We start from the raw sequence: 12530 nt of genomic DNA on the forward strand, positions 1-12530 counted from the left end.
CCTCCCAGAGCACCTGATTGGAAGGCAGTTCACATCCACCCACATAGATCTTTTGCTTGATGATGCTCCAAAGGTTCTCAATAGGGTTAAGGTCAGGGTAAGATGGGGGCCACACCATGAGTTCTCTTCTTTTATGCAAAGAATACCTCTGGGGCATTGGCTGCTTCTTTGCAGCATGAGATGGTGCATTGTCATGCATAAATATGACTTTGCTATGGAAGGCGCGGCTCTTCTTTTTGTACCACGGAAGAAAGTGGTCAGTCAGAAACTCTTCATACTTTGCCGAGGTCATTTTCACACCGTCGGGGACCCTGAAGGGGCCTTCCAGCTCTCTCCCCATGATTCCGGCCCAAAACATGACTCCGCCACCTCCTTGTTGACGTCTAAGCCTTGTTGGGACATGGTGGCCATTCACCAACCATCCACTACTCCATCCATCATACCATCAAGGGTTGCACGGCACTCATCCGTAAACAAAACAGTTTGAAAGTTAGTCTTTATGTAGTCCTGAGGCCACTGCAACCTTTTTTGCTTGTGAGCTGGGTTTAGGGGTGGCCGAATAAGGTTTAAGGACACTTGCAAACCTCTTGAGCATCCTACATCGTGAAGTTCGCGAGACTCCAGAGGCACCAGCGGCTTCAAACACCTGTTTGATGCTATTCAATGGCATTTTAGTGGCTGCTCTCTTGACCCTACGCATTTTTTTGGCAGTAATATTCCTTATCTTGCCTTTGTCTGAACGAACCCACTTGTGCTGTGAATCAGTGTAAAATTTCTTCCCCGTCCGATGATCATGCGTAATTCTTTTGGAAATATCCAATGTTGTGATACCTTGACCAAGGTATTGCACTATTTGCCGCTTTTCAGCAGCAGAGATCCTTTTTCTTCCCTATTTTGCCTGAAACATGTAGCTTGCTTAATAATGTGGAACATCCTTCTTAAGTAGTTTTCCTTTGATTGGGCTCACCTGACCAACTAATTATCTTAGGTGTCTGAAATTTATTTCAATCATTCAATTAGCCCTGAGACACAATACCACCCATGACTTTAATTGAAAAACAACAAAATTAATGTTTATGACCCTTAAATCCAATTTGCATAATAATGTGGAACCCTCGAACAAGTACATTATTGACGATACCGTACTGACTCGAGTACCTTATTGCTTTTATAACACGGTTGCCAACGACTTTATAAATATTAAGTAAAATTAAATTATAAACACTAAGCTGCCTTTCAGCACAAAAAAGTTCTAGTCACCAAACATCGTGTATCGCATTTCAGTAGCCAAGAGAAAATAGTCCCCCTTTGTGTGGCTGTTGCTATGCAACAGACAAATAGCATTGGGAACTTCACGTCTGTAAGCCTAGCACAAAAGCTACGTGTGTTTCAATGGAGTTTTGGTCTAAGCGCTAAAAGTCACCTACAAATAATATTCGAGACTTTCAGTAAAGACTTACAATACTCTGCAACATTCGTGTAGCATAGAAACAACTAACCGAGTCAATTTAGACATATAAAAAGTCGTGTAGATAGCTTAATTCACATGAAACATTCCCCATTACATTAGCCACAACACGCCGCCATCTTGGTTAGATATTTTCTTTTGAGTGCGCACTGATTTGGAACGCTCAGGTAGATGAAAACAGGTCGTACAGTTACTATACCGTTGAATATAGCACACCCCGGAACTCACTCTCAGAATGGTGGATTCCATCTACCCGTGTAATAATTATTAGTATTTGTTGTTATTAATATTATTATCATTATTAGTATAATTATTATTATTATTGTTAATGCAATAATTGAGGAGTTTGCTTAAAATTGAATTAATTTAATTGCATTTTGCTTATTGCTTAGTTTTCTAATTGTTATTTAATGTTTTGTCGGTCGCTTTGGAGAAAAGAGTCTCCTTGTCTATATAACTATATAAAGGGCTACCAGGGTTCAAACTGTGTTTCTTTAACGTCATCTTACCGCATGTAGCAGTGTGTGTGTGTGTGTGTGTGTGTGTGTGTGTGAGAGACCCTAACCCAGGGGTCAAACTGTGTTTCTTTAACGTCATCTTACAGCATTTAGCAGTGAGATCACTGCACTCACCCTCCACACATAGATATAAAAGGCCAATTAGGGCTACTATCCTCTGCCTCTCTGCCAGCAGCCTCCAGATACGCAGAACAGCTCTGTCCTTCCAGCGTTTTACTAACGTTACTAGTGATGCGTGATGCGTGATATTGGTAAAAATTGCTTGATCTGTGATCGGTGAAAAGCACTGATCAAAAATCCGATCGTGTGACGTAAATTAATTGCGCGACTTTTCAACCTGCGTGCGCGGCAAACGGTCACTCAACAGCAGAGCAGAGCTTGGCAATGGCAAGCAAAATGAGTTCTCTCATCTGGAATTTTTTTAAGTTTAATTTCTACAAATTGTGCACATAAAATAGGGGGATGTTGCGCTGAATGGATCCCATAGGGATCCGTATGAAATATAATAGCCAATCGTCACAGATTGTCCGGTAAGAACAAATAATGTCAAAGTTCCAATGATGAAAAGAAGAACGGTATTTATTTTCCACACACACACTCGCAAGACATGAATTGGTAGGATGAATATGAATGACTGATGACCGTGGTTTCTACAGGAATGATAAATAACAAGACATATAGATATGAATCTTAATATATTACGGCTGTAACATGAAGGTGGATCTGTCCCTTTAACTCCGTGCTGCGTTACGGTGAACATTCCATTTGAGCGTTAATAACGGTAACCATTTGAAATAGCGGAATAACTGATGTAAACAATAATAATCATGAAACAGTGAATGATTAAACCCTACATGAACTACTATCTATAGTGTACCTACTGTTGACATGAAACGGACTAACCGCTGGGTGATAGCGGCAGCCTTTTTAACACCGTGCGAAATCTGCTAGATTATAGATAAGAACAACATTCCATTTGTTCACTTGCTTTAATGAATAACGGCAGTGAAATGACAATAATCCAACATGTCATGAGCAGCTAAAAGTGCCGGTAAGTTTACATCTAAGTGGAGTCTTACATAGTCTTTACTTCCTGTTTCACTAGTTTCACTGTGTCAGAATAAAGGACCCCAGTGCAATATTCCCTAGATTATAGATAAAAGATTACAATTAGCCTACCCTGCCATTCTGTGATCGGCAATCGGCAGATCATGATTTTGGTGATCGGTAATCGGTGATCGACCCCAAAAATGCTGATCGGAGCATCTCTAAACGTTACTATAAAATCCACCACACCAGTGTTTTACTAACATTACTATAACATCCACCAAACCAGCGTTTAACTAACGTGGCTATAACATCCACCTAACCAGCGTTTAACTAACGTTGCTCTATAACACCCACCTAACCAGCGTTTAACTAACGTTACTATAACATCCACCACACCAGCGTTTAACTAACTTTACTATAACATCCACCACACCAGCGTTTAACTAACTTTACTATAACATCCACCACACCAGCGTTTAACTAACGTGGCTATAACATCCACCTAACCAGCGTTTAACTAACGTTGCTCTATAACATCCACCTAACCAGCGCTTAACTAACGTTGCTCTATAACATCCACCTAACCAGCGTTTTACTAACTTGACTAACATCCACCAAATCAGCATTTTACTAACTTTACTATAACATCCACCAAACCGCAATGCTGTAGTGAGATAAATAACTTAAATAGTCAATTATCTGCTCTCCTGCTGCTTAGGTTACCGTTACAATGGGGACTGCTGAGGTCAAAAGTCAGGTTCCCCAGCAGACAAGTGCATCTTGACATTGGTGAAGTTCTCAGACAGCACTAAGGCACATCAATACAGACACACACACAGCAGGTGCAGGGGGCCGGTGTGGTTGGAGACTGAAATATGGGGCGTATTAAAATGCTATTGATAAGGTAAGTGAGCAGATAGCTTATCTGGGGAACACTGAGGCCATATGGTGCTGTGGGCACACAAACACACAGAGGAGGAGAGAGAGAGAGAGAGAGAGAGAGGAGGATGCATGGGGAATCTGAATACAATAGAGGGGGCTGCTGGTTAAACTGATGACCATCCACCCTTCCCTCGATTAGCTCCTTCTGTTTCTCTGCCACACACACACACACACACACGAACGCTCCACAGAACAAGCACACACACAAATACCCTACATCTACTCTGATATCATAATCCCCCCAAACAACCATGCTTATAGACTCCCTCATCCTCCTAGACACACGGACACACAAAATAAACCAAGCACCAGGACCCCCACCAAACTCTTTCCATACTGCATGTCTCCACCTTCACTTTGCTTCCTCCTGCTTGCTGTCATTCTCTCTGCATCCTTCTCTCCTCCTCTCGTTCACTCTGCATCCTTCTCTCCTCCTCTCGTTCACTCTGCATCCTTCTCTCCTCCTCTCGTTCTCTCTGCATCCTTCTCTCCTCCTCTTGTTCACTCTGCATCCTTCTCTCCTCTCGTTCACTCTGCATCCTTCTCTCCTCCTCTTGTTCACTCTGCATCCTTCTCTCCTCCTCTCGTTCACTCTGCATCCTTCTCTCCTCTCGTTCACTCTGCATCCTTCTCTCCTCCTCTTGTTCACTCTGCATCCTTCTCTCCTCTCGTTCACTCTGCATCCTTCTCTCCTCCTCTTGTTCACTCTGCATCCTTCTCTCCTCCTCTCGTTCTCTCTGCATCCTTCTCTCCTCCTCTCGTTCACTCTGCATCCTTCTCTCCTCCTCTCGTTCACTCTGCATCCTTCTCTCCTCCTCTCGTTCTCTCTGCATCCTTCTCTCCTCCTCTCGTATTCTCTGCATCCTTCTCTCCTCCTCTCGTTCTCTCTACATCCTTCTCTCCTCCTCTCGTTCACTCTGCATCCTTCTCTCCTCCTCTTGTTCACTCTGCATCCTTCTCTCCTCCTCTCGTTCACTCTGCATCCTTCTCTCCTCCTCTCGTTCTCTCTGCATCCTTCTCTCCTCCTCTCGTTCACTCTGCATCCTTCTCTCCTCCTCTCGTTCTCTCTACATCCTTCTCTCCTCTCGTTCTCTCTACATCCTTCTCTCCTCCTCTCGTATTCTCTGCATCCTTCTCTCCTCCTCTCGTTCTCTCTACATCCTTCTCTCCTCCTCTCGTTCACTCTGCATCCTTCTCTCCTCCTCTCGTTCACTCTGCATCCTTCTCTCCTCCTCTCGTTCTCTCTACATCCTTCTCTCCTCCTCTCGTTCACTCTACATCCTTCTCTCCTCCTCTTGTTCACTCTGCATCCTTCTCTCCTCTCGTTCACTCTACATCCTTCTCTCCTCTCGTTCTCTCTACATCCTTCTCTCCTCCTCTTGTTCTCTCTACATCCTTCTCTCCTCTCGTTCTCTCTACATCCTTCTCTCCTCCTCTTGTTCACTCTGCATCCTTCTCTCCTCTCGTTCACTCTGCATCCTTCTCTCCTCCTCTTGTTCACTCTGCATCCTTCTCTCCTCTCGTTCACTCTGCATCCTTCTCTCCTCTCGTTCACTCTGCATCCTTCTCTCCTCCTCTCGTTCTCTCTGCATCCTTCTCTCCTCTCGTTCTCTCTGCATCCTTCTCTCCTCCTCTCGTTCACTCTGCATCCTTCTCTCCTCCTCTCGTTCACTCTGCATCCTTCTCTCCTTCTCTCCTCCTCTCGTTCTCTCTGCATCCTTCTCTCCTCCTCTCGTTCACTCTACATCCTTCTCTCCTCCTCTTGTTCACTCTGCATCCTTCTCTCCTCCTCTCGTCCTCTCTGCATCCTTCTCTCCTCTCGTTCACTCTGCATCCTTCTCTCCTCCTCTTGTTCACTCTGCATCCTTCTCTCCTCCTCTCGTTCTCTCTGCATCCTTCTCTCCTCCTCTCGTTCACTCTGCATCATTCTCTCCTCCTCTCGTTCTCTCTACATCCTTCTCTCCTCCTCTCGTTCACTCTGCATCCTTCTCTCCTCCTCTCGTTCACTCTCAAGTTCATAGCTCTTTGGCAGTCTACCTCCTTTGTTTCATCAGCATCCCTCTTTCCCTCTGTCAATCTTCTCCATCTCTCTCTGTCCTTCGGTCTCTCCCTCCATCTCTCTCTGTCTCTCTCCATCTCTCTCTGTCTCTCTCCATCTCTCTCTGTCTTTCTGTCTCCCTCGGTCTCTCTCCATCTCTCTCTGTCCCTCTCCATCTCTCTGTCTTTCTGTCTCCCTCGATCTCTCTCTGTCCCTCTCCATCTCTCTGTCTCTCTGTCCCCCTCCATCTCTCTCTGTCTCCCTCCATCTCTCTGTCTTTCTGTCCCTCTCCATCTCTCTGTCTTTCTGTCTCCCTCCATCTCTCTCTCCTTCTCCATCTCCTGTGCCCTGGTTCAGTAATGCACTCTCTGACTGATTCATGGTTTTTCTGTCCACTTCATCAAAAGCTGCTTCACTTTGGCCCCTAAATGAATAACTAACCCCTCTGTGTGTTTGTGTGTGAGTCTTTGTGTGTGTGTGGCTTCACTTTTCACGTGGAAGCCACTTGAGCCAGAGACTAACACACCACAGCACTGACTCACATGTGTGTCAGAGAGAGAAGGAGTGTGTGTAGGTAATCTTTATCCGCATGGCACCAGCTTGTTTTCCAAATAGTTAATTACATTTTAGCCTTATTTCACTTTTCCGTTTAAGGCGAGACACTACAGGTGAATAGGGTAAAAATCTTAAATAATAGGTATCACCATAAAACTTTCTCAGTTGATTAGTCATGTTTAGATGAGAAAAAAATGTATTACAAGTTTTTTGTATTTTGATGTTTGAATATGCAAATTATGCATTATCTCATTAAATATGCGCCAATTTGCATAATGTTTAAAAGATCATGTCTGATCATGGGATAAAGCCAGGTTAAAAAATCCTTTTCCCTTTTGTTGGCATATTAGATGGGAAAAAAATTACAGAGGGATTTATGGATATCTACTTTTGTTTTCCTGTAAATCAGAAAAGACTGTCAATAACCTCCAATAATCGATTTTCGCCATGTTTTTGGGGATATAATGTTATATAATTCAGGCTAGGAATAATATATTTACAAATCCCTCTGTAAATGTATTCATAATATAGTTGGGTACAAGACTATAAAGTTTGGTGTATATAGGTTGAACTGAAGTGGAGTTATTATCCTTGGAGTATGACAAAAAACTCATTTTGAGAAAATCGCATTTAAAGATTCAGGAAGTGTCAAGCCATACCACGTGATGCGTCTGAACGAATCACGTTATCAGAAACCACCGCAAACCAATGAAAGTGCGTCCTTAGGTTTAAACTCCTGTTTTTGCTAACATCATTGGTTACTGCTGGAAAGGAAATGTCCTTATTTGGATTAGATAGCGTTGTGTGAGAGATATAGCGCTTTTCAATGGTACCAAAAATGCCATGCATTAGAAAGCCGATATACTGCACGTTACGTTAGAATGCTAACTTTCCTGGAAACCTAGGAGAATGCTGAGGCCGCGAACAGACAAAATGTAAATAAATATACACATTAATGTATAATTAGGATATTTTCTTTATGCTAGTATGAAAGATTACATGTTTAGGGAGTGAACTAGCTCAAAATCTCAAAATTGACCACTGCTGAAAAAAACGATGTTTTTGCCTGCCGTGTCTCGCCTTAAATGATTCAAATGGCCCATCATCAGGCCCGCATCAGGCACAGAACACAGTTATCTGGTGGAGATGAAGGCCCTCCCAACCAACACCTAGAGAGAGGGGACCCCACACACACACACACACACAAACACACACACACACACACACACACACACACACACACACACAGAGGGGACCCCACATACACACACACCTAGAGAGGGGGGACCCCACATACACACACACACCTGGAGAGAGGGGACCCCACATATAGACTCACACACGTAGAGAGAGGGGACCCCCACATACACACCCACACACTTGGAGAGAGGGGACCACACACACACACACACACACACACACACACACACACACCTAGAGAAAGGGGACCCCCACATACACACCCACACACCTGGAGAGAGGGGACCACACACACACATACCTAGAGAGAGGTGACCCCACATACACACACACACTAGTCGTGATTCCACTATCGAGCCAGTAAAAGCTAAAGCCATCTCCGGGCCAAACGGGGCTAACTCAGGCTTCAGGCTGCCACAACAAAAGCCCATTTGCGTTTCCACTTTTGGAACACAATAGCCCCAGCTGAGTCTTGTTCAACACAAATACTAGCCCGATAGCCCCAGATGTGTCTTGTTCCACACACACACACACACACACACACACACACACACACACACGTCATCCAATCTGAACTTGATTAAACATCTATACATACTGTGTTCATCTGAGCCTGAGATGTTTTGTATTAAAATAACCTGAGTGTTGTGGATCATGACATGCACCGTGTTTAATGCCTGCCTGCGTCATGTAGGCCTAACACAGCCAGGGCAGATTCTTTGTATGTTTGTTAGTTTGTTAAGTTATAACAGACTTGGGTTGTTACTGATGTACTTAGTCGTACAGCTCAAAATGTCTAATCGTTTATGCCCATCAACCGAGTCAGAAAGACACCTATCAAAGGTATTGGAATCTCTGAAGTCAGAAAGACACCTTTCAAAAGTATTAGACCAACATCTTCATCATCACCACTACCATCATCGTCACCACTACCATCATCATCCTCATCATCACTACCATTACCATCATAATCACTACTATCATCATTACCACTACCATCATCAACATTATCACCATAACCATCATCGACACCATCCCCATCAAAAAACAGCGTTACTACCACAGACCCAAAAAACGCATCCTAACTAAGCGACCCCCTCCTCGCCGCACTCAGAGTGGAAAGTGTGGGGTCAGGGGAAGACAATGTGCTATTCTCCCTGCTGCAGGCATGTGGGCCCCAGGCCAGCAGGTCCCCATTGCATAAGCCGCAGACAAAGCCTCCATTGCTGGGGCCTCTGTTCTTCCCCAGCCAGCAGCTTTGGCCAGCATTGTGCCACAGCGGGTTAGCCCTGACAGGAGTCAATCTGTTTACTGTAGTAAATGAGAACAGCCCTGTTAGCGGCATCAACAAACAACGCATTGTGTCTCGCTGGTCGGATCTTAAGAGGAGCCTCAGTGAAATACAAGACAATAATTAACTGCTGGAAAGAAGGTCTTTCCCCAAAAATCACACAATGGTGGAACTTGTTTTAAATAAAGGAGTTTAATGTTCACCCAGAACTTCTCAGATTCTGGAGATCCACTCAAAAAACCCAGAAGCTTCCAAAGACATACCAATCAGTGACTCACCAGTTACCTAAACAGTTTTGTCAACTTTACACAAAAAAAAATCATACATAACCAAGTGCGTGCGGCCAACACAGGCAATAAACAAGCTAATTTTGTAGATAGCCGGTTAGTTCTCGACACTCAAAAGAAAAACATTTTCTTTGGTCGTAATGACCATCCTTGATGGCGTACTCCAAGTTCAAATGAGGGCACGGGGCCTGCTCGTGTCCATCTGACACAGCGCTGATTCCAAGCCGTGTATAAACCCAAGACAAACCCGGGATAACGGAGTAGCCACAGCTGTGCCGCTTGAGTAAACAAGTTTCCCGATGTCTCTCTACTCGCTGCGCCACTTTTAAAAGCAACGCAGAACCAAGTAACCTTAGTTTCAAAAGGTGTTTAAACTGTGCTGTTACTTGGTACGTTAAACGTTTTTATTAATTGCTACACGACCCAGACACTAGCAAACTTATTTCTAATGTGGCAAAGGCACGAGAAAGCCGTTTATGTTATACATCAAGCTTGTTTCTGGCTACATCGGTGTTAGCCAACCAGCTAGCAAGCTAACTACATTTGGCTGTGGCTACGAAACATCCACAACTACCTGATACTATAGTCAGTGTTTTCAGCAAGTAACAGAACCATGAGGAGTCGTTTGCAAAGATAACTATTTAGCAAAGTTTAAATCAGCATAGACTTTTAATGTAAGCACTGTACAACACATTGTCTAAAACAGGCTAAACAACGTAACTCTGAACTGATGTTCACGAGCTAACTAGCGGGCTTCAGGAGCGGGCAACTTCAACAAAGGAAATTGCAAACAGGATCAGATGCCAGATTTTCAGCTAGCTGTCGTTAGCTCGCCATAATGTTCGCTTTTGTATGCGCATGACAAGCTGGCCAAAGCACATGAAATGTGCCAACCCAAGTTATTCTAAGACCGAAACTTCAAGAAAACCCAACTTTATGGTCCAAACAGAACGTCAGCTGGCAACATTAAATTCTAGTAACTTAAAGTTTAGCCAGGTGTGTATGTCCACTAGCCAGCTAGCTCGCTAAGTACTTTTCCAAATGCAAGGGAAAAGGTTTGTAGCTAACCGTAGCCAAGTTCCGTAACTTAGCAAGTAAAACACAAGATATGAAAAAAAAAAATACCATCAATGCCTGAAATTTGCCCATAGCAATGATACGGTGAAGCACAAGCATCGTAACTTAAGTTATGTAAATATTATTGAGATGATAAAGCAAAACCTTCGTCTGAGATTACAAATCTAAGTCACCCATATGAGACACTATTTTGGTTAGAGCCAACGATTTCGCTACAAAGCCATGAATAAAGAATGTAAAGAACGTGATGAAACGCATTTGAAATGTAACTGACATGCAGTACTTACGGTGAAGATTTCAAATGTCGAGGATGGAAAAATACGAACAAATATATTCGAGCAACAAGTCTCTCTGCCCTATATTTTCTCACAGCTCTGCAAATGTACCCCTCAAATCTGCAACTCCCGGCCGTGCCAACTGCAGAGGACAAAACAGCAACATCTTGGTCAGTCATTTTGTCAAAAAATTGTGTTTAATTCAAAATAATGGCTGGTTGAGATTGTTCCCCGAAAGGACGATTGCTGATTCTGCAGAGCGTGTGGGGAATTTACTGCAGCGTAACAGAGCGCAAGGTCGGGCTTCTTTACAAAAATGTGAAAAATGTCAAAGATTTTTGTGCCATGTCAGACGAATCCAGCCCTGAGCCAGCGGACTGAGTGAAAGCACCCTGTTGCACCAGCGACTAGGATCGCTGTAGCTTCTTCCAAAGCCCTCTCAGTCAATACAAATTCAATTATACCTTTCAGCTGATAACGATATTTGTCGACACCAGGATGATGCATATGTTAACCTTTATGAAATAAACACAACTTGAAGCATAAATAATGTATCCTGTGACCATTTTGCATTTTTAAGTATTATAAACTTACCTCAAACACGTCCGTGACTGATATGTTTTATGTATCGTTCCCTTATGTATCCCTAAGGTGGGTTGATGTAGTTTTTGAGAACTGTGTAAAGTTATTCTTGTGTTTGAGGGCCAGCCGGGAATGTGATGCTCGGAATGCGCGGAATGACACCAGGAATGAAATGCACGCGAGCACCGAGTTTGCGCTGGGGCGGGGCGGAGCGCGCGTGGCGTCATCCCGGAGGCAGCGCGAGCCAGCAGCAGCAGGCAGCGGAGGGAGGGACCGAGGATGGGAAGGAGGGGTGGGGGGCGACCGGGCGCTCTTCCTTTCGCTTCTAGCTCGATTACCTCACTGGACACGTCGGTTTTTTAACTCCAACGGGAGGAAGGAGATACACGTCCTATTTAGAATTTACTGTAAATGACGTATGCAGTCCTCGTCCATACATTTATAACATGCTATACATTAAACACACATATTATTCTACTGAACTATTAAACAGGACATTGTACTATACAACAGTCATCAGTGTTTATCTGTGTGTTCGTGTCTATGTCTTTATCTGTCTGCTCTGTGTTTGGATTCAAAGGTGGAGTGTGTGTGACATCTCCAATCTACTATCAAGACAATGGCCACGCATTGGGTGACAGAGAAGAGTATGATTCTCGTTTATGCGTGTGCTTTGGAGTGTGATCTCACGAGTGTGTGTGTATGTCTCTGTGTGTGTGCAGGCCCGTAGCCAGGGGGGGTTCGGGGGGTTCGGACGAACCCCCCCACGCACTGGGAGGTACCAAAAAAAAAAAAAAAATCAATCAAAATTATCAAATTATCCTGCTTGACAGCCCACTGGCTATACCTACTCAGGCGGGAAGCAATTGGGAGTGGATCTGAGACACGTGTAGGCCTCCTTCCTTTGCAAACAAGACAATATACTACCATTGAGGAGAGCGCGATGTTGCAACATGTGCTCTTGATTAGGGACAGTGCTATGCCGTCACCGGAATTGTTCGAAATGGAACTTAACCGATGGAAGAACCACTTCTTGTCCGACCCTCCAGAATCGCGGCCCGAGTCTCCCGCAGAAGCAGTAAAGAGATGTGACGCCACCCTGTTCCCTAACGTCGCTGTGCTCCTGAAAATAAAATGCACTATCCCTGTTACTTCATGTGAGTGTGAAAGGAGCGCAAGTGCGTTACGAAGGCTGAGCAATTACATGAGAGCTTCGATGGGAAACAGCCGGCTTTCTAACCTTGCGC

At 44.1% G+C, this 12530-nt stretch overlaps 1 protein-coding gene across 1 annotated transcript in view; it reads right to left on the reverse strand.

Moving 5' to 3' along the window:
- Nucleotides 1–11417, reverse strand: part of LOC308378873 (transcriptional enhancer factor TEF-1-like) — an 83720-nt gene extending 72303 nt beyond the window's left edge. The window contains exon 1 of the mRNA XM_080855882.1: nucleotides 11296–11417. The gene's annotated coding sequence lies outside the window, so the exon portion shown is untranslated. The remainder of the gene's footprint in view (nucleotides 1–11295) is intronic.
- Between the last annotated feature and the right edge of the window lie 1113 nt (nucleotides 11418–12530).

This window comes from Sprattus sprattus (genome assembly GCF_963457725.1).
Source record: "Sprattus sprattus genome assembly, chromosome: 18".
NCBI lineage: Eukaryota > Metazoa > Chordata > Actinopteri > Clupeiformes > Clupeidae > Sprattus > Sprattus sprattus.